Source organism: Microcebus murinus, chromosome 19, assembly GCF_040939455.1.
Source record: "Microcebus murinus isolate Inina chromosome 19, M.murinus_Inina_mat1.0, whole genome shotgun sequence".
NCBI lineage: Eukaryota > Metazoa > Chordata > Mammalia > Primates > Cheirogaleidae > Microcebus > Microcebus murinus.
Genome location: NC_134122.1, coordinates 30,666,641 through 30,689,324, shown reverse-complemented (window position 1 = coordinate 30,689,324; position 22,684 = coordinate 30,666,641). Strand labels below are relative to the sequence as shown.

General features: G+C 44.9%; 1 protein-coding gene and 1 pseudogene across 4 annotated transcripts in view; both read right to left on the bottom strand.

The window, feature by feature from the left end:
* The window catches only part of HIP1 (huntingtin interacting protein 1), a 153,141-nt gene that overhangs the window by 105,860 nt on the left and 24,597 nt on the right, over positions 1 to 22,684 (bottom strand). The window lies entirely within an intron of this gene.
* Positions 854 to 7,175, bottom strand: LOC142862439 (ubiquitin-like protein NEDD8 pseudogene; annotated as a pseudogene).

Here is a 22,684-nt window from a genome sequence, read left to right as displayed (position 1 = left end):
TATTCCTAAGTATTTTATCTTTTTTGTTTGTTTTCTTAATTTCATTTTTGCATTTTTCATAGTGTATAGAAATGAAACTAATTTTTTTTTGTTTTTTTTGTTTTTGTTTTTGTTTTTGTTTTTTATTTTGGCATATTATGGGGGTACAGATTTTAAGGTTTCAATAAATGCCCATTTCCCCCCTGAAATGCAACTAATTTTTAAAATATTGATATTATATCCTGCAACCTTGCTTGACTCATTTATTAGCTCTAATAGTTTGTTGTTGGACTTAGGATTTTCTATTCATATAAGATAATGTCATTGAAAAATAGAGCTAGTTACATGTCTTCCTTGTTGACAAAATAAATAGGCCTATTTATTTTTCTTACCTAACTGCCCTTGTTAGAACCTCTAGTACAGTCTTGAACAGAAGCTGTAAGAGCAGATATCCTTGTTTTGTTTCTGATCTTAGGGGGAAACCTTTCAGTTTTTCACTAAGTAGGATGTAAGCTGTGGGGTTTTTTTATAGACCACCTAAGGAATGTTTTAATTTCTCATTCATTTTTGAATGATAGTTTTACCAAATATAGAATTCTTGGCTGACAATTCTTTTTCTCTTTCCACTACTTTGAATATGTCACTCCACTGCTTTCTGACCTCCATGGTTATTTAGGAGAAATCAGCTGTTAATCTTATTAAAGCTCTCTTGTATGTGAGAATCACTTCTCTCTTGCTGCTCTGTGTCTTTTGACAGTGTGACAATGATGTGTCTTGGTGTGGATCTCTTTGAAGTTATCCTACTTGGAGTTCGTTGAGCTTTTTGGATATGTAGACAAATGTTTTTTCTTTAAATTTTGCATGTTTTCAGTCATTATTTCTTTTTTTTTTTTTTTTTTTTTTTTTTTTTTTTTTTTTGAGACAGAGTCTCGCTTTGTTGCCCAGGCTAGAGTGAGTGCCGTGGCGTCAGCCTAGCTCACAGCAACCTCAAACTCCTGGGCTCGAGTGATCCTTCTGCCTCAGCCTCCCGGGTAGCTGGGACTACAGGCATGTGCCACCATGCCCGGCTAATTTTTTATATATATATCAGTTGGCCAATTAATTTCTTTCTATTTATAGTAGAGACGGGGTCTCGCTCTTGCTCAGGCTGGTTTCGAACTCCTGACCTTGAGCAATCCGCCCGCCTCGGCCTCCCAAGAGCTATTCAGTCATTATTTCTTTAAGTGTTCTTTCTGACCTTTCTTTCTTCTTCCACTGGGACTCCCATTATGCACATGTTGATATACTTAATGGTGTCCCACACGTCTCTGATACTCTACTCATTCATCTTCATTCTTTTTCTTTTTGTTCCTCAGAGGGGATCATTTCAATTGACCTACCTTTAAGTTCATGATTGCTTTAACTTCTGACTGCTCGAATCCTCTGATGAGCCACACTCCAGTGAATTTTTTGTTTCAGTTATTGTACTTTTTAATTCCATAATTTTCTTTTTGGTTCCTTTTCATAATTTCTATATCTTTATTGATCATCTCTGAGACTTTGTTTTCACACTTTCCATTCATTCTTTAGATATGGCTTCCTTTAGTTCTTTAAACATATTTAAAATAGTTGGTTTAAAGTACTTGTCTAATAATTCCAACCTCTGGGCTTCCTCAGGGTCAGTTTGCATTCATTGCTTTTATCCTCCTGACTAATGTTTTTTCTTGTTTCTTTGTTTCATAATTTTTGTTGAAAAGTAGGCATTTTACATACGATACCGTGGCAACTCTGGAAATCAGATTCCACATATGGGTATATGGGTAGGGTTTGTTGTCGCTGCTGCTTATCACAGTTGCTGTTTGTTTAGCGACTTTCCTGATAATTATGCAAAGTCTGTATTCTATGTCATGTATGGCCACTGAAGTCTTTGCTCAGTTAACTTACTGGTCAGCTAATAATTAGACAGAGATTTCCTTAACCTCCTAGAATCAATAAATCCACCATGCTGTGCTGAGGGGCTCTGTATACATCTTGGGACAGACTTTCAACACCCAGCCAGGCAGTTTATAACTCTGCCTCAGCTTTCACGTCCTGCTTGCATGAGCCTCAAGGTCAGGCCGAGCTGAGAGATTTTTGTCTTTCCCAGTCTTTCCTGAGCATGCACACAGCTGACACATGCACATGGCCTTCTGATTCCACGGATAGGGCAGAGCTTCTAAAAGCCCCCTACGGACATCTCATTCCTTAGCCTTGCCTTTTAAGCTTTACTTAGTCTATTGTTTGCCCCAACTGTTATCCATGGCCTCAGGCAACTGTGGGATGTTAAAATATTCAACAAATGTGTGTTGGGGGGGGAGAGGCCTCTAGCACTGGGAGAGTTTGATTAAGGTCAAAAAAGGACAAGACTTTCAGTAAGGTTTTCAAGGGAATAACTAGACTGTTCTCTGCTGCTGCCTAATTCTCCAGCTTCCTCTGCCATCCCTCTCTGCCTCACTCACTGCTCCAGCCACTCTGGCATTCTTGCAGGTTCTTGAACAAGCTTACTCCTGCCTCAGGGCCTTTGCACATACTGTGTCCTCTGCCTGAGAAATTCTCTCCCATGATCTCTGCTTCACTGGCTCCATCACTTCATTATGGTCTCTGATTAAATGGTACTTCATCAAAGGCGTTTTCCAACCATCCTCTCTAATATAACCTGATATATCCCAGTCCTGTCATTTTCCATTAGTTTATTTCCATTTGCTTTTAAACAAAGGTATCAAACTTAGGAAGAAAAAAATCCCTCCATGACCTCATGCACTCCTCTGGCTACAGCCCCTTCCTTCTCTTCCTAGCTAAACTTCTCGAAACACCTGTCTTCACTGTCTGTCTTCATGTCATTCTTCATTTTGCTCTTGCTAGGTCAACAATAAATCTCCATTTGCAAAATCCAAACAACACGCTTTTCTTTAGTTCCCTATATCTAACGAGTGCTTGCATTATATTTGCAGCAGTTTCCGTGTCTTGTCACTATGGGCTTCATGGAACTCCCTTCCCTTGACCTCCAGGGACCAGGGTTTCCTGGTTTCTTTCCTTTACTTCCTCATTTTCACTTCCCTGGCTGGCTTCTTCTCAACTTGTCTGTTAAATGCTGGGGTCCTCAGGGAAGACACAGACCCCTCTGGTCCTGCCCTCTGCACGGGGTCTCACTCGTAGCCCAGGCTAGAGTGCAGTGGCATAATCATAGCTCACTACAGCCTCAGATTCCTGGCCTCAGGCCATCCTCCCACTTGAGCCTCCTGAGTAGCTGGGACTATAGGCATGCACCACCATGTCTGCTTAATTTTTCTACTTTTTGTAGAGAGGGGGTCTCAAGATGTTGCCCAGGCTGGTCTCACACTCCTGGCCTCAAGTGATCCTCCTCCCTTGGCCTCCCGAAGTGCTGGGATTATAGGCATCAGCCACCACATCTGGGCCCTTCTGCAGTCTCTTGATGTAGATTCCCTCTGACTTCTGCACTCTCTCCTTCGGTGGTCTCCTCAAGCCCCTGCCTCCAATCACCACTCACCTACCAACCCATCTTCCACTCTCTGACCTCCAGATCTGCTTAGCAATGTCTTACAGTGACCACAGACTTAAGATGTTCCAAATCCAGCCCTGACTATCCTTGCAAATCTGATGATATCACCCTGCTTTCGGTTGTGGCCAAAGCCAGAATCCCAGGGATAATCCCTGACTACCTTCTCTCTCACATCTCATCAAAGGCCAAGGCCTCACAGCTCCATCTCTTAATATCTCCATCCACTTCTCCCTGCCCCTGTGCTCACCCTCCTCATCCCCTCCAAGCCGCTCTTCACACCTAAGCCTCCCTCTCACCCATCAATACTATCGAATATTTCTGGGTTGCTACCATATGCCAGGATTTTCTTAAAATGCACATGCAACCATGACATTCCTCTGCTTCAAATCCTTTAAAGGTTTTCCACTGTCCTTAGGATAAACTGTAACATTCTCAGCCAGGCGTGGTGGCTCACATCTATAATCCCAGCACTCTGGGAGGCAGAGGCAGGAGGATCATGCCATTCATGCAGTGAGCTATGATCATGCCATTGCACTTCAGCCTGGGCAACAGCCAACCCATGTAAAAAATATATATTTATGTATACACACACACACACACACACACACACACACACATCATTCTCCACAAGTCCCCACAGCCCTTTGCATCTGGCCTGTGATCTTCTCGGCTCTCTGTGATCCCCTCCTTGCCCACCCCACAGGCATTATATTCCATTCTGGAATGAGCAGAGCAGCATCTCCCCCAAATTCTGGGCCCTTTACCTAGAATGTTCTTCCTGCCGTCCCTTTAGTAGATAATTCCTACTCTTCCTTTGGATCTCAGCCTAAACTTCCCTTCCTGCTGCCCCCAGACCAGGGTGGTTCTCCCATTATTCACCCGTGGCACCTGCTCTTTATGGCCACATCACACTTGTCATCGTGTGTTCAACATTCTTCCACCCACCAGATGCATGAAGGTGGCACCTGGTCCTGTCCTGTCCACCTATCTCCCAGGGCTGGCACAGTGCCTTGCTCATGGAAGGAGATCAACAAATGCCTGTTAAATAAGTAAATTTTAAATGTTTGAAAGCTATTTATCTAAGCCAACATCCTCATTTTACAGGCAAAAGCCAAAACAAAACACCATAGCCCAAAGGGAATTAACATCCCCATTTCCCAGGAGATAAGAGTTTTACTTGTATCTGTGGTCTTTGACCTTGGAATGCTGAGGGCCGCGTTGATGGATAGATATAGACACACAGACACACACACAGGCCAAAACACACCTGCTGCAAGACTCAGAAACCGGAGCAAACTATTCTGACCATGTCACTGCCTCCTCCTTGCTAATGTGTCCCCACATTGCTACCCTGGAGGGATTTTGCTGCTAATCCCTTTCCGCTCTGCTGGTCAGGCAAGGACATGGCACTCTGGGATGGGGCATTCTATTTAAGGACTTTGGGAGTGAGGCTGGAGGATTTCAATCACCTGCAAGAGGTAAACATCAGGAGTATTCACCATGCACTTGACATTGACAGAGGGTCTTCAAGGCGCCAGATGGGGCACTGCAGGGAGGACCCAAGCTGCCTCACATGGGGCTGTTTGACCAAATGAGCTGTTATGGTCCCTTCTGACCCCAAAAGGCTTTCCTGTGGGGTTCCTGGGCAGGGACTGGTCTGAGCAACAGAGTGAGGAAGGTGGCTTTATGTATGCACTGGAGGAGGGGCGGCCTGCCAGGAAGCAAAGTGGGGGAGATGCCCAGAACAGCGGAGCGTGTGCGTGTGTGTGCACACGCATGTGCGTGCTTCGCAGCTTGGGGACGCTGGAGAGACAGGAGGAAGCCAGCTCAAAGCAGCCTACGCGGGGCCTCTCCCTTTCTGGCATGGAGGAGAGAGGCAGCCTCACTGCCCTCCCCATCCGTACCACCTGGTGCTGTGGAAAAAGAACACCTGCTCCCCGCTTGTTAAAGGGTCTCTTCTGGTCTCTGAAGTTCATTAAGGAGGAAATAGAAACAAATGAACATTTGTACAGCACTTGACAGTTTACAAAACACTTTCACACGCGTTATTCCGTAACAGGAGGCAGTGCGGCTTCAGTCAAATCCCAGCTCTGCAGCCAACCAGCTTCATGAACTCGGGCACACTATGCAATTCTCTGAATTGAATTCCGCGTCTCTGAGTCAGGGTTAGCGATACCCCGCACTAGCTCATGGGTCGCTGACTGAATATGGAAAAGTACTGCACGACATCTAGCTCCAGGGGCCTCTATACTTGTTACTAATTGTTATTATTATTAAGTCTTCATAACAACTTGGCCAAGAGGTATTCTCCCCTATTCCACTGGTGGAAACTGAGGCATGAGAGGCTAGGTGACTGGGAGTGTCACAGCTCTGTGCCATAATGCTCCTTCCTCCTTCTGGAGCACCCCAGCGATGTTACAGCTGCCAGGGTCTCAAAGTGATTTACCGTTAGCTGGCGCAGGTCAGAGTTAAAGGTGGAAGACTACGGGCCACCTGTTTCCAGGGGCCACCAGTCTGTAGCCTGACTATGGGCTCAAGGCTGCCTTCCTAACGGGGCTGCCCTAGGGACCAGCACCCTTCCCCGCACTGTGGAATGACAGTGCTGATCCACCAGCCTCCCCAGTTCGGGCAAAGTGTGGACAGGACAGAGGACCATGGGTGGCCTGGTCCCTCGAGCCAGGCCTTGTCTCTGGGCAGGCTGGGACGAGAGATGTACACAGACCGGGCTCTGACTTGAGCTTGAAGGGCAGAGATCACAGCTGGTGAGCTCCGTGCTCTCAGGTCTGCACTAGCGGATTTGCAAACTCCAGCTTCCCCCCGAGCTGCCACGCCGCTGGCCGCTGCTCCCCTTCCTATTTTTTTTTTTTTTTTTTTGGCTAAGAAATATTTTATTGACAACCAGGGACCTATACAGCCATAAGAGAGGGAAACACACAGGACTGCAAACTAAAACCCAACAGCCAGCAAGGGCCCTCTGGGCCGGGAACACTGCATCCTGGGGTCCCCACAGTCTCCCACCAGCACATACACAAGACCAGGCATCCAGGAGAGGGGCAGTGGCTCTGTTGTCCCAGAGAGTGAGAAGATATATGATGCCTCATTATGAGAGACAGGGTAGGGAGGTAAAACGGAGGGAGGGTCTATCACTGCCTTAGCCCACCTCCTCCTCTCAGAGCCAACACCAGGTGGAGGACTGAACCACCTAGGATCTTGTAATCAGCTGCTGTCTTCTCATCATTCATCTGTTTGCCACTGTAGATGAGCCGCTGTTGTCATGGGGGGATTCCTTCTTTCTCCTCCACACGCTCCTTGATTCGCTCCACCTTGTCTGTGGGTTCAATGTCAATCTCAATTTCCTTTCCAGTCAGCGTCTTCGCTTTAATTAGCATCTTCTTTCCAGTTTGGGGCTGCACACGGATAAATTGCTGCTTCTGCCGCTGCGGTCGCTGCTGCTGCTCTCCAGCGCTCCGCCTGTGTCCCCTTCCTGTGCTTTAAGCATGAAGTCTCCAGGAAGTTCTCAGCGCCAACATCCACTCCAAACCCTCCGCCTCTGCCTGCTGCCCTCTCCACCGCCAGCCTGCTCACTCAGCTGCCACCACTCACTGCCAAGTGCAAAGACCTCCCTGTAGCCTCTGCTTCCACACCCGCCTGCCTCAGCTCCCCTCTGTCCCCCCAGCCCCTTCCCAAGCCCCTCCTCATTGACCCTCTCAAATGAGGGTGTTCCCAGGGTACCCGCTCTTGGCCTTGCCTGCCAGTCACGCCCCAATTCCTCACACCCACCATCACTTCTTCTTGCTCGGGGCCTTTCTTCCTCTTTTCCTTTAATTTCAACCATATAGAAAAGTAAAGAAAAATGCAACAACACCAGTGTGCTCAGCGCCCTAAACTATCAAATCTTAACATCCCACCACGTCAGGCAGAGCTCAGCTCCCTGAGTGTCCCTCCCCGACTCCGTCCTCCTGTTCCATCCCTCCCCGGATGTAACCATGATCCTGAATTTGGTGATCGGTTTCCTGAACGTTTTCATAACATTTACTCGTGTGTATCCAAACCAGTATGCAGAGCTGTTTTCAAACTATATGCAAATAGTATATAAATGCCAGACCATTTCTGCCACTTGCTCTTTTTGTTTTTTACTTCCCGAGCAGAAGCTGAACTTCCACTTGCTTTTCTTGTGCCCAACATTTTTAGTTTTTCAGAGCTACCCATGCTGGTGAAACATAAACCACTGATCAGTAGCCCACTGGACCAATTTATGTGGCTATTTTCATATAGAGGGACACTTAGGTTGTTTTCAACTTTTTATAAAATCAAAACAAATTAGTGCTTCAGTGAATAATCCTTCTACATGTCCTCGTACACAGGTGCCTAGAAGTGGAATTACTGGGCCTCAGAGTACACACATTTTAAACTCTGTTTCCCAACACCAGGGAACAGGTGCCCCAGTGTTCCAAGTACTTGCCAGCGTTTGTTTTGTCAGCTTTTAAATTTTCCCCAATTGAATGGGTTGGCATTTCCTCTTCTGTGAAATGCCTATTAATGAGTTTGTCTACTTTTTCATTGGCTTGCCTATCTTCTTATAGATTTCTGCTAGTTCTTTAAATATTTCACTTTTCTTTCCCTCCCTCCCTCCCTCCCTTCCTTCCTTCTCTTTTGTAGAGATGGGTCTCACTCTCTTGCCCAGGCTGGAGTCCAGTGGCAAAATCATAGCTTACTGCAGCCTCCAACTCCTAGACTCAAGTGATCCTCCCAGCTCTGCCTTCAGTAGCTGGTGCTACAGGCGTGCACTACCTGGCCCAGCTAAATTTTTTTTCATGTTTATTTTTTAGAGATAGGGTCTTGCTATGTTGCCCAGGCTGATTGCCTCAGGCAATCCTCCTGCCTCAGCCTCCCAAGTCGCTGAGACTACAGGCGTGAGCCACTGTGCTCTGCTCTCTATGCATTTCAATAACCAATTTCTTGCCAGTTTTCTATACTACAGATATCTTCTTCAGCCTGTGGCCCATCTTTTTATTTATGATGGCATCTTTTATTGACAAACTTGACAATTTTATCAATATTTTCCTTTATTTTTGTGCTTTTGGTGTCTTAAGAATTTTTTCCCTACTCTAAGATCATGAAAACATTCTCTCATACTTTTTTCTAAAAGTTTAAAAGTTTTGGTTTTCATAGGTAGGCCTTTGACACACTTGGAATTTATTTTCAGTTAAGGCACAAAGTAATATTCTAATTTTATTTTATTTTTTCCTACTCAGAACCAGTCGCTTTGGCATCATTTACTGAAGTGTTTCTCTCAGTTGGTTCCCACAGAAGCAGACTCTGAGACAGGATCTGGAGCAGGAAGTTTAATGAGGAGGGGTCTGGGGAAACCCTGAAAGGGGACCAGGCAGGTGACACGGAATTTCTCTTACGAGCTGACGAGCATTTCTGTGCATGTAAAAGGATGTATGTTCTCTTTATCTCTCATGTCTAAGTGTTTGCCACGACAGCGTTTTCAGGTTGTCTGGGCCACTGTGACGCTGTCCCAGAAAGTCCCCAGTGGCCTAGACCTTCCCTCCAGGAGTCCAGGGGTATCTCCCCAGAAACGAGAGTCACCCCTGCAGTCCCCTCGTCCACCCCACTGCCTGTCTCCTCTCTAGACTTTTTGCAACAACTTCCCACTTGGTCTTTTTGCCTGTGTCTCCTGCTCTCACCTCTTCTTTATCCTGCTGTGACATCAGTGTTTCTAAGACACGTCTCATCTGATCACGACACCTTTAAAGTCTCCGTTGACAAACACACATCTGGACCCAAGCTTCTTTCTCAGCTTCGCTTCCCTTGGGCCTTAGTCTCTTCCCAACCTTATCCCCACACCCTCCCTGTTCTCAGAACCCAGCTCTCTTCAGGACTCAGGGCCTTTCCCTGTGGTGTTTTCATCACCTTTGGAAGCTTAGCACCCCCCCCCCATAGAAAGAGTCCCCTGGTCCCCTACACTCCTTAGCCAGGACTCACACTCTAGCTGTTTAGGAGTCTCTCTCTTCAGCTTACCTGTGGGCAAGGACCAGGGTCCTTCTGACATCCTGGACCCAACCCAGTGCCTGCCCACTCTGCTGGTGCCCTACTACTGAGTGGCACAATCTGGGAGGTGGAACCACTTCCGTGAAGCCATCAGGGGCAGGAGCTTGCACTCAGATGACAGCCAAGGCTGAGCGGCTCCAGGACATGTGGAGTCTGGTGGGGGGGTCAAAGGGGAGCCCACCGTGCTGCATCTGCAAGGGTGGGGGACAGGCTCTCAGTGGAGCCCCTCCAGGGGTACGGGACTGGAAGGCAGCCAAGTGCAGCCCGGATGAGAGGGAGCCGCCCCTCCGGATGAGGGCACCCGGGACACAAAGCCCCACCTGTCAGGCTCTCCATGCAAAGCCTCCATCCGTTGTCCCGGTCCTGGCCCCGTGCCCGCCGCCAGCAGCTGCCTCCCTTCCTCCCTCCCCTAGTGGCCTTTGGTTCTCTCCAGGGACAGCTGCACCAAACCAGCAGGTGGGAGGTGGTTCAGCACGGGCTTCCCAGCGCTGGCTCCCAACAGCAACCTCCAAATCACCAGAGCCTCCCTGGGAGCCAGCAGCAGAGAGTGGCCAAATGGCACCTGGGTGTCCCTGACTTGGGTGACAAGCAGAGGACCAGTGCTTCCTGCTGACCAGCTGACCAGGGCTCTCTTCAAGGCCCCCTTTGTCCTCTGAGGTCCCCTGGCTCAGCTCCACACTGTGGCCAGGCCGAGGACCCATGTTCTCCTCTGCAGAGCCTTCTGGGCAGCCTGCAGTCAGCAAGATATGACAGCAAACAAGCAGAGTGGATGCCCAAAGAGAACATAGGCATACTTCAATTTGTGCCTTATCTTAAAGGCAATGCCAGCTCACTGCAGAAAATTATTTGTACATACATATGCTTGTAAATATGCACACATATATAAATGTCTTTATGTATACACATATGCATATATAATATAAATAAAAATTTTGTCGGTGCCTTGGCACTCACGAGCAGTCTCCTCGAAGTACAACTGATGATTGTGGCTGTGTTTCCACAAGGATACCATGAGAACAGAGGGTCAGTGCTGTCATTAAAAGAAGCACTTCAGGGCCGGGCGAGGTGGCTCACACCTGTCAGCCCAGCACTTTAGGAGGCTGAGGTGGGGGGATCATTTGAGACCAGGAGGTTGAGATCAGCCTTGAGCACCACCGTCAAACCTCGTTTCTACAAAAAATAGAAAAATGAGCCAGGCGTAGTGGTGTGCGCCTGTTGCCCCCAGCTACTTGGGAGGCTGAGCCCAGGCATTAGAGGTTGTATGTAGTGAGCTATGATGACACCACGGCACTCTAGCCTGGGCAACAGAAACCCTGTTTCAAAAAATAAATAAAATAAAAAATCACTTAAGTACGCTAGGACTGGCTGTCAGTTGAGGTGACCGAGTGGGCTGTGACGGGTGTACTGAGGGGACTGTCAGAAAACTTGTAAATAGTGTCATCCTTCCCTACGCACACACAGGGATCTGCTTGCCCCAGCTCCAGGTCTGGAGCCCTGATGGGTTTTATTTGAACTTGCTCGTGAATTCCCTGGGGTGAGAGGGTCCTTGAACTTTGTGTCCCTGGTCCCTGGAGCAAAATAAGTGCTAGCAAGTAAGAGCTTGAGAATACATTTCATATATTTTGCACTTCCTAGAATGCTCAGCAAAGAGAAACAGATGTACCCAGCCCTAATGAATGAAGGCAGTGGACTTGACTTAAATAATCCGGCGGGGAAAACCAGGGCCTGGCAGAAGCTGTGGCCTCCGCTTGCTGACTGTCCTTCCCTCCCAGCCGAGGAAGTCCTGGGAAAACTGTGCTAGCTGAAGCAGGCCTGATAATTGTGCAACAGCAAAGGAGATAGTGTATTTTTAATTATTTAATATTCCACCACCCAGGCCGGGCGCGGTGGCTCACGCCTGTAATCCTAGCACTCTGGGAGGCCGAGGCGGGCGGATTGCTCAAGGTCAGGAGTTCAAAACCAGCCTGAGCGAGACCCCGTCTCTACCATAAAAATAGAAAGAAACTAATTGGCCAACTAATATATATAATATAAAAATCAGCCGGGCATGGTGGCTCGTGCCTGTAGTCCCAGCTACTCGGGAGGCTGAGGCAGGAGGATTGCTTGAGCCCAGGAGTTTGAGGTTGCTGTGAGCTAGGCTGACGCCATGGCACTCACTCTAGCCTAGGCAAGAAAGCGAGACTCTGTCTCAAAAAAAAAAAAAAAAAAAAAAAAAATTCCACCACCCAGAGGTAATGCATAACATGTTCCTTGTTTTTCCTGTTTTCTTTTTATATTTATTTTTATCATTAATAAAATCTTTTTTAAAAGGTGGTTAGACCATAATCCAGATAAGATTTTTAACTTCATTTTTCCCCTAAAGGTTAAAGAATTTCACAACATGTGAAATTATTAAATTAATAAAAATACTTTGTAAATATGATTTTACATGTTTGTATAATATCCTATCCTATGGATATATGCATTCATTCAACAATTATTTATTTTGTGTCTACTATGTGCTAGGCATTTTTCAAACCCTGAGTGTATCAGAAATTACTCACTTACCTCCCGCTGTATGCTTTTAATACAGCGGGAGGTAAGTGAGTAATTGTATTACTGTATTTAATTACTGTATTGAGTAATTGTATTACTGTATTTAATACTATGATAAACATGTTTGTATGTAAGAAGGTTTGTATATTTCAAGTTATTTTCTTAGGAGAGATTCTTAGAAGTTAAATTACTGAGTAAAAGAGTAATACTATTTTAAAGCTTCTCAACAAACTGGGACAAATTACTTTCCAAAAAGTCACACCAATTCATACTTTCATTATCAGAAGGGCCTATTTTGTACATCCTGAAATCATTGAATTTTGTCATTAAAAAAGTATATCTTATTATAGTAACTTTTACTTTTTACTTCCAAATTTTTCTTGTGTTTGTTAGTTTTTGTGTTGTGAGTTATCTATCCATGGCCAGTTATCTACTGGAGTCTGTCTTTTTCTTAGAGGTTTGTATAAGTTTTTTATATACTAAAATATTTACTTTATCACATTTTAAAACATAGTACCTTTTAATGCCAAATGTTTAGAGACTTCTGGATAAAGAAAAAAAAAGAAAAAAAATTAAAACATAGTACCTTTTAAGATAATATCCCCAATTTTATCCTTTCACTAATTTCAATTATTTAATAAAAATAATCAAAACCATACATGAACATAGTTTAAAAAGCAAGTGGTAACACTACCAAGAAAGTGAAAAAACAACCTACAGAATGGGAGAAATGTTTCGCAAGTCATGGATCTGGTAGAAGTCTAGTACCCAGAATATATAAAGAATGCTCACAACTAAATAAAAAGAAAAACAGTCCAATTAAAAAACAGGTAAAGGACTTGACATTTCTCTGAAGAAGAAAAACAAATGGCCAATAAGCACATGAAAAGAGTTTCAACATCATTAGTTATCAGGGAGATGTAAATCAAAACTACAACGGGGTATCACTTCATGCCCACTAGAATGGCTATAATTTAAAAAAACAGAAGATAACAGATGTTGGCAATGATGTAGAGAAATTGGAACCCTTGTGTACTGTTGGTTAGGAATGCGCAATGGGGCAGCCATAGTGGAAAACAGTTTGGTAATTCCTTAAAAAGTTAAACAGAATTACCGTATAACCCAGCAATTCCACTCTTAGGTATATACCCCAAAGAACTAAAAACAGGTATTCAAACAAATACATGCACAGGAATGTTCATAGTAGCACTACTGACATAACCAAAAAGAAGAAATAGTGCAAATGTCCATCACTGATGAATAGACAAAGATGGTATAATCCATGCAATGGAATGTCTTTAGCCATAAATGAATGAAATTCCGCTACATTCTACAATGCAGACGAGCCCTGAAAACAAGCTAACTGAAAGGAACAGGACATAAAAGGCCACATATTGTATAATTCCATTTATATAAAACTTTCAGAGGCAAATCCATAGAGAGAGAAAGCAGACTAGAGGTTGTCAAGGGCTTGGTTTGGGCGGGGCACAGAGGGATGGGGAGTGGCTGCTTAATGGGCGTGTGGCTTCCTTTGGGGAGGTGAACATGTCTAGGAACTAGATAGAGGCGGTGTTTACAACAATGTGAATGTACTACATGCCAATGGACCATACCCTTTAAATAGTTAATTTTATGTTGTACAAATTTGCCTTCATTAAAAAAAAATAAGTGGTAAAGTGGTAAGGACAGCTTCTTCATCTTCTTCTTTTTTCTGGTGCTGTGACTCGGATACTTTTTTTTTTTTTTTTTTTTTTTTTTAGATAGGGTCTCACTTTGACACCCAGGCTGGAGTGCAATGGCGTGATTAAAGCCCACTGTAACCTGGAAGTCCTGGGCTCAAGCAATCCTCCTGCTTCAGCCTCCTGAGTAGCTGGGACTACAGGTGTGCACCACTACGTCCAATTAATTTTTTTTTTTTAAGAGATGGGGTTTCACTACATTGCCCAGGCTGGTCTTAAACTCTTGGCCTCAAGCCATCCTCCCGCCTCAGCCTCCCAAAGTGCTGGGATTACAGGCATAAGCCACTGCGCCCAGCCAGGGACATCTTATAGCAACCAGCAATTGTCTCTTCTGCCTTTCCAAACCCCAATTCCACTCCCCAAAGGCAGTCTTGCTTTTTAATTTCTTTTCCTTTCTAGCTGGTAGTAATAAACTCAATATTTCCAATTAATATACTCACACTGCCATTTCTTTATTACTTTTAAACATTACCTCATGACTTCCTATCATGACAGATAAGATACAATTCTCTTAGATATCCTACTGTCTCTCCTTCCCATCTTCTCAACAGAGTTACACAAATATTCTAGTAAACAATCGGTGTTTACAGTATGACTATGCAAGTGTGTCATTCAGCACAGAGCCAAGTGGAAAAACTATGATTATTCTTGCTCAATTATTTTGTTTTTCTTGGAGTGAATAACTCCTTTGTTGTTTTATTTGCACAGTTTTCTTTGTGTGATACACATCCTTTTTCCACATATTCTATTGTGTCAGCTATTCTGTGGGTGCCTTGTTTCCAGGAGGCACCCCCACCCCAGCACCCTGGGCCCTTTGCCTGCACTGGATCCACTTTCCCTGGACCTCACGCACCCCTCATACTCTTGTCTTGCTGAAGTGCATACTCCAGTGAAAAGGATTCATGCAGATACGTTTTTTGCAACCTAGATTCTCTGAAAATGCCTTAGTTTTGCTTTAGCCCTTTGCTAGTTGTTTGGCTGGATGTGAGGTATGAATAATAGATCGAAAAGCATTTTCCCCCAGGATACTGAAGGCCTGCAATGATACCAGCATCCCGTGTTGTTCGGAAAAAGTTCGGAACCATCCAATCCTCATTTCTTTACCTGATGCCTGTTTTTCCTCTCTGGAAGCTTGGAGAATCCCCTCACTTAACCCTGGTGCTCTAACATTTCCCATTGCTGTGCCTTGGTATGTCTTTTGTCACTTTTTGTGCTGGGCGTTTGTGATCTACAGATGTGTTTCCTGGGAAATCTTTCTGGTATAACTTCATTCATTTCTTCACCTGTTGTCTCCATTTTCTCCTTCTAGAACTCTGAATGTTTTCATATGGAACCTTCTGGATTGATTCTCCATCTCTCTTATCTTTTCTCTGCCACTTTCCAGCTCCTGTCCTTTTTTGCTACATTATCAGAGATTTCCTTGACTTTATCTTCTCTCCACTCTGATGAAAATTTTGAGTTCTTTCCATGCATTCTATTTTTGATTTATGTGCATGGTCCTCTTGAACTCTCTGAGAATGCTATTTAAAAATTTCTGAAATTTTCTTCTGAACTTGCCATTTTCTTTGTTTCTTACAGATTGCTTTCTCCTGTTATTTTAGTTCTTTTGTTCATATAGATTCTTGACTTTCATATATCAGCTGATCCCTGGGCAGCTGTTTACATGAACGGTGAGGCTCTAAAAAGTTAATTGGAAATTCCATGTGCATGGTGCAGCCCATCAACTGGCAAATCTGAGAGTGGGCAGAGAGCCAGCCTGCCCGCTGGGGGCTCCTAAATGTCGGGTTGTATAGGGTTTTTCTCTAGGACCTTGGGTTTCTCCATAGAAGAATCCCCCGATCATGTGCACGGGAGGTAGATGCTAGGTCTCTTGCACTTGGCTCACCTGGATGGAGGGAAGCTTCAGACTTTCAGTTAGTCTCCTTGTTTGCAGCACCTGCTATACCCGACCCTCTGTCACATGGAGTCCCTGAGTTAGGAGCGCCTCCATCTGAGTTTCTCCAGCCCAGCCCAGCTGCAGGATAAGTGCCTGACTGCTGGAATTCAGTGGGGGGTAGGAGGTGGCATACCAGTTCTTCCAGATATTCTGTCCCCTGACCTCAGTCCTGCTGAGGTGGGGGGACAACATGTGGGAACAACATGATGCCCCCTAGTTCAGGCCTCTCTGGGCATTCATCTCCTCCAGTCAGCATCTCTTCTTTTCTTTCCAAAATGCGTTGAGGTATCTTATTGACAATGATCGCTCTCTTTCTCTTTGTCCTTGTAGGCCCTTATCACTTTTTTTTTCTTTTTCTTTTTTTGTTGAGACAGAGTCTGGCTCTCTTGCCCAGCCTAGAGTGCAGTGGCGTCATCACAGCTCACTGCAGCCTCAGACTCCTGGGCTCAAGTGATCTTCCCACCTCAGCCTCTCGAGTAGCTGGGACTATAGGCACGTGCCACCATGCCCGGCTACTTTTTCCATTTTTAGTAGAGATGGGGTCTCACTCTTGCCTAGGCTGGTCTTGAACTCCTGACCTCAAGCAATCCTCCTGCCTTGGTCTCCTAAAGTGTTAGGATTACAGGCTTGAGCCACTGCGCCCAGCCTTTATCATTCTCATTTTTTTATATCTACGTATCATTTTTTTTTTTTGAGACAGAGTCTCGCTTTGTTGCCCAGGCTGGAGTGAGTGCCATGGCGTCAGCCTAGCTCACAGCAACCTCAAACTCCTGGCTCAAGCAATCCTCCTGCCTCAGCCTCCCAAGTAGCTGGGACTACAGGCATTTGCCACCATGCCCGGCTAATTTTTTGTATATATATTAGTTGGCCAATTAATTTCTTTCTATTTATAGTAGAGACGGGGTCTCGCTCTTGCTCAGGCTGGTTTCGAACTCCTGACCTCGAGTAATCCACCTGCCTCAGCCTCCCAGAGAGCTAGGATTACAGGCGTGAGCCACCGCGCCCGGCCTCTATGTATAATTTTTATAGCTACATACCGTGTATGTAGCTAATCTTGGAAATGAAGGTGTGTAGCCATTCTGCCACTTTAGCTGAAGCCCCTTCTTATGCTCTGACATACAAAGGGTTTGACATAATTCAAAGGGGTTGAATTATGTCCCCCCAAAAGGATATGTTGAAGCCCTAGCCCCCAGTATCTTAGGACATGACCTTATTTAGAAATAGGTTGTTGCAGATGAGGTCATGCTGGAATAGGGTGGTCCTCGAATCCAATATGACTAATGTCTCTATAGAAGAGAAGAAGGGCCAGGTGTGGTGGCTCATCCCTGTGACCCAGCACTTTGATAGGTCATGGTAGGAGGACTGCTTGAGGCCAGGAGTTTGAGATCAGCCTGGGCAACATAGCAAGATCCTGTCTCTAAAAAATAAAAACATTACACCCAGGCACAGTGGCTCATGCCTATAATCCTAGCACTTTGGAAAGCTGAGGCAGGATAATCTCTTGAGACCAGGAGTTTGAGATCAGCCTGGGTGACACAGGAAGACCCCATCTCTACAAAAAATACAAATATTATCTAGGTGTGGTGGCACATGCCTGTAGTCCTGGATACTTGGGAGGCTGAAGCGGGAAGATCACTTGAGCCCAGGAGTTCAAGGTTGCAGTGAGCTATGATGAGGCCACTGCACTCTAGCCCAGGTAACTGAGCAAGATATGGTCAATTACTCAATCAATCCATTAGCCAAGTGTGGTAGCACGCACTGGTAGTCCTAGCTACTCCGGAGGCTGAGCTGGGAGGATCGCTTACACCCAGGAGTTGGAGGTTACAGTGAGCTATGATTGCAACACTGCACTCCAGCCTGGGCTACAGAGGGAGACCCTGTTTCTTAGGGGAAAAAATTAAAATAAAAAGAAGAAAAGAGGGACACAGAGACACACAGAAGAACCCCATGTGAAGATGGAGACACAGACTGGAGTGATGCAGCTATTAATACAAGCCAAGGAACACCAAGGAGTGCCAGCAAACACCAGCTAGAAGCAGCAAGAGAGAATTCTCCTGTACAGCTTTTTGAGGGAACATGGCCCTGCTGACAGCTTGATTTTGGACCTCTGGCCTCCAGAACTGTGGAACAACAAGGTTCTGTTCTTTTAAGCCACTCAGTTTGTGGTACCCTGTTACAGCAGCCAGGAAACTGATACTGAGACCTTAACTTTTTGTGATCACATAAATCAGTGTTATTTTTCACTGTGATATTTTTGACTGCTTTAAAACTCAGAGGTCCTCCCTGACCCCAAATGCCTCCTTCTAAATTTGTCAAGGGTTTTGTTTGTTTGTATTTTTGAGGCAGGATCTCTGTCACCTAGACTAGAGTACAATAAGGCAATCATAGCTCACTGCAGCCTCAAACTCTTGGGCTCAACCAATCCTCCTGCCCCAGCCTCCTGAGTAGCTGGGACTACAGGCATGTGCCACCATGTCCAGCAAATTTTTCTTCCCTTTTCAGAGATGGGTCTCTATATAGTGCCTAGGCTGGTCTCGAACTCCTGGCTTCAAGTGATCCTTCTGCCTTAGCCTCCCGAGTTGCTCGGATTACAGGAATGAGCCAACATGCCCAGCCTTCAAGATTCTTTTTTTTTAAATGATTTGATTTCACTCCCCAGCCTCTGGTATTTAACTTTTTAATCTATCTGGAATTTATCAAGGCATGTAGCCTGAAGTGAGAATTAAAACACTCTCTTCTCACAAACACTGACCAAATTAAACTCGCCTAGTTTATCAAATGAGCTCTTTATTCCTCTTGACTTGCAAGGTCATCTGTATTGAATAATTAATTTGCATGTGTATTAAGGTACATTTCTGGGCTATTTATTCTATCTACTGATCTGTTTATTTTTAAGCCATTAATTAAGTCTCTGTTTTAATCATTAAAAATGTGTTTTGATATTTAGTGGAGGAAGTGTTTCCTTGCGGCAATCTTTTTCAAAATTTTAAAGTTCTTCTCATTTATTCTTCCAGATACATTTTAGAATTTCAAAGGCCCAACATAAATCCTATTGGGGTTTTGCTTACAAACAGGATAAGTATAAATTGCACTAGGAAGAGCTGACGTCTTTCCAAATTCTGTAGTTCCCATCCAGAAACAAAGTGTGCCTATTAATTCATCTACTTTATATTTCTCAATAAAGTTTTATAATTTTCATCAGATCCATTCTATCTAAAATATCCCCCCAAGTCACTCTTTATCCTTTTATCCTATTTTATGTTTATAATACTCATCATTATAAAGAGAATAAGGAAAGCAGCTAGTATTAAGAGGGCTCAGGAGATGCTGGGCACTGTTCTAAGCCATTTTATAAGCGCCATCTCACTCAATCCTTACACTACTGTCTACTTACATGCAAAGAAACTGAGGCACAGAGAGGTATGTAATTAAGCCAATGTCACAGTGGTAGAACCAGGTTTCAAACCCAGGTAATTTTACTCTAGAGCCCGCGGTCTTATCTAAAAATCAGCATTTTTACTATTCAGCTGTAAAAAGAAATGAGGAAGCTTGTTATAACCTGATGTAAAAACACTGCCAAGATATTTGGTTAAGTGAAAAAGCAAGATTCCAAGTTATCATTATACATAAGGAGCGGAGGAGAAGGAACTGCTATTCCAATATATTCGTATTTAGCGTTATGTAAAAATAACATACTTGGATGGACACAACAAAAGATTAGTCCATTTAGTGGTTCTCTCTCTTAGGGTTGAGTAGGAACCCCTCACCCCCAGAACCAAGTGAATGTATTAATATTACCTATTTAAAAAATTAAATCTCTTAAATTTTTTTTTCATTTAAAATAAGCTACACAGAAGATGCTCAGTAACTATGCTTTGAGTGAATGACTGGAGATTGTACAGATTCTTATAAAGGTATTTTATGATCTTGCTGCTTTGGTGAATAGAGTCTGTTTTTCTATTATACTGTCAAGCTGGCTGTTAATACTAATATATATTATATACTATATTATAATAATATATAGGAAAATAAACTACTGATTTTTATATATCTCACTCCCAGCAAGCACTCTTATTCCTTATACTGAACTTGCTTATTAATTCTAAGACTTTTCCCATTGATTCTCCTGGGATTCTCCTGGCTGGAGCAGGGGGCTAGGCTGGACATGTTTTAGCAGGTTGGGGTTGAAAATGGGGATGGTGAGGATTGTAGGGAAGGAAAGAGTGAGTTCTCCATATAAAGACATGAAGTTCCAAGTTTTAAAAAACACGGCATGGGCCAAACAAAATGAGCCCACGAAAGAATCCAGCCCTTGGGACGCCAGTCTGTGACCTGTGCTGTAGAGTGGTCACTGCTTACTCACACTCCCCCCTCTTCCCCTCTGCTACACGCCCAGTCCTCCAAGGCCTTGCTCCAGGCCCACCTGCCCCTGAAGGCAGGCTCCCTCAAGCTTCTCCACGGCTGTCAGGATTAGAATGACCACGAGCCACAGTGGAGCACTGAGTTCTTTAATAAGCAGCTGGAAATGGTTCATCCTGCCTGCAGGGGCTCTCACCGCCCTTTTGGCATCCTCTGCTACTGTGGTTAGCAGAGCGGACTGCAGTGACCATTCAGCCCATCCAATCTTCCTGGGGTCTAGATCAACGTGAACTCGGCAATCAAGTCTGATTCACCCCTGACACATGGCGCCTGGCACTGCAGGCTTGTGGGAAACCTCATCTGCTGAATGACGACCGCTGCTGAGCACAGAGGAACATTCCAGCTAACCTACTCACCCAGGACCCTGATGGGCCTTTGCAGAACAAGCTGAAGAAGGTGACAGGTCTCCTGTCCTCAAGGGACCAGGCAGGGTCTCCACGAGGACAGAATCTTTTTTTCACACGTGAAACTTAGCCTTCAAAAACATACTTGTTGGTTGACAGACACGTAGCTTAGTATCCAGTCACCCAAAACACAGCCACAGCAGAGATGAAAGATGACACACGAGGAAAACCAGCAAGAAGGGGTAAGACAAGTTTCCTGGGGGCTGTGGTGACCCTGGCGAGGAGAACTCCTGCAGCCTCTCACTGAAGACAAGAATGCTTTGCCCCTAAATAAGAACCATCACTCTCGCCTCTCGTAATGGGATGAGACTATTCACATTTCATTCTCATAAAAGTTCCACCATGTATGGTTGTCCTCATTTTAGAGACGACAAAATGGGAAGTTGGGAGATGCTAAATAACTTGCCCAAGATTGCACAGGGAGTATGCTTTGCAGCCCGAACTGGGACACTGATCTTCAACTCTAAGTCCAGTGTTCTTTCCTGAGAGATACTGAGTAGGAATTCTGAAGAGAGGTGGCAGGGGGTTGAACGATCTAACCTATGCAGAAGCCCAAGGGTTAATTTCTGTCCCGTTGCACTATGGCCGAGGGTGAGGATGCAACAGGAAATAAGACAGATGCTTACAGTGTTCATGGAGCAAACGTTCTGATATTGGTGGTGGGAGGGAGGCAGATGATGAAACCCGAAAACAAATAAATGGCAAGATAACCCTATGCAGTGGTAAGTGTTATGAAGAAAATACAATGAGCTGATGAGATAATGGGTAACTGGGTATTTGGGGGAGTCGGAGGAAGCCCCTTTAAAGAGGCTGTGAGCAAACAGCAGGATGCAAAGGTTCTAGGAGGGGGCAAGAGAGGCAGCAAGGTGGGGAGGCTGAGGCACAGAGTGAGCAGGATGAGGGTGGCAGGGGCAGCTTGGAGAGGACCTCCTCGTGCACTTAGTGAGGCTGGATTTTATTTTCTAAGCAATTAGGAGGCCACTGGACAGTTTTAAGCAGGGCAATGAAACAATCTAATTTATATTTTTCTTTTCTTTTTAAAGATCTCCCATTTACTTTGTGATGAATAGTAGAGGACTATCTTAGTCTGTTTCATGCTGCTTTAAAGGAATACCTGAGACTGGGTAATTTATAAAGAAAAAAAGTTTGTTTGCCTCATGGTTCTAATGGCTGGAAATTTCAAGACTGGGCAGCTGCATCTGGTGAGGGCCTCAGGCTGCTGCACTCATGGTGGAAGATGAAGGGGAGCTGGATGTGCAGAGATCATGTGGTGAGAGAGGAAACAGGGGTGGTGGGGAGGTGCCAGGCTCTGCTTAACAACCAGCTCTCAAGGAACTAATAGAGCCGGAACTCACTCACTCCCTATCCCCTTAGGGAGGGTGTTAATCTATTCATGAGCAACCAGCCCCCACAACCCAAACACCTCCCATCAAGCCCCAATTCCAATATTGGGGATCAAACTTTAACATAAGGTTTGGAGGTTTCAAACAACCAAACTATAGCAGGGACTAAGACTTCTGATAGAGAAAAAACATTTAAAATATCAACATGCAGAAGAGCTTGGAAGCACCTCTGGGTCCCAGAAAGCCACTGCGCCAAATGAGATTCAAAGCCACATCCTATGGGATAAACAAACCAGATATATGCTTTAAGGGACAAAAGTTGAGGCCCTAACTACGTGTGCCTCAGGGATCTGGAACTGGGCTCCTGGCCAAAGCTGCCAGCTCCACACCTTTGGTGGCCTGCTTAGGGAGAAGCCTGAGCCTCTGGCCTGGGCTGCACAGGTGTGTCAAGTCTCCCCACTACTCACACAGCATGGAAGCCCTGTCCTGGAAAACCAATAAAAATTGACATGGAACCAGTGAGTCCAGTAGGTTCTGGTGTAAACAACCATACAACTGTCCCAAGAGATACTTCCATAATAGAAGGCACATGCAGGACTCTATAGACTATAATCTCTACCAAAGATGGTCTGACAGACAAAAATGACAAGAGATACAGGGAAAAACCAAATGCTATGCAAAGAGCAGATTCAACAGAAAGTGAAATCAGACTACGTAAACTATAAGTAATTGTA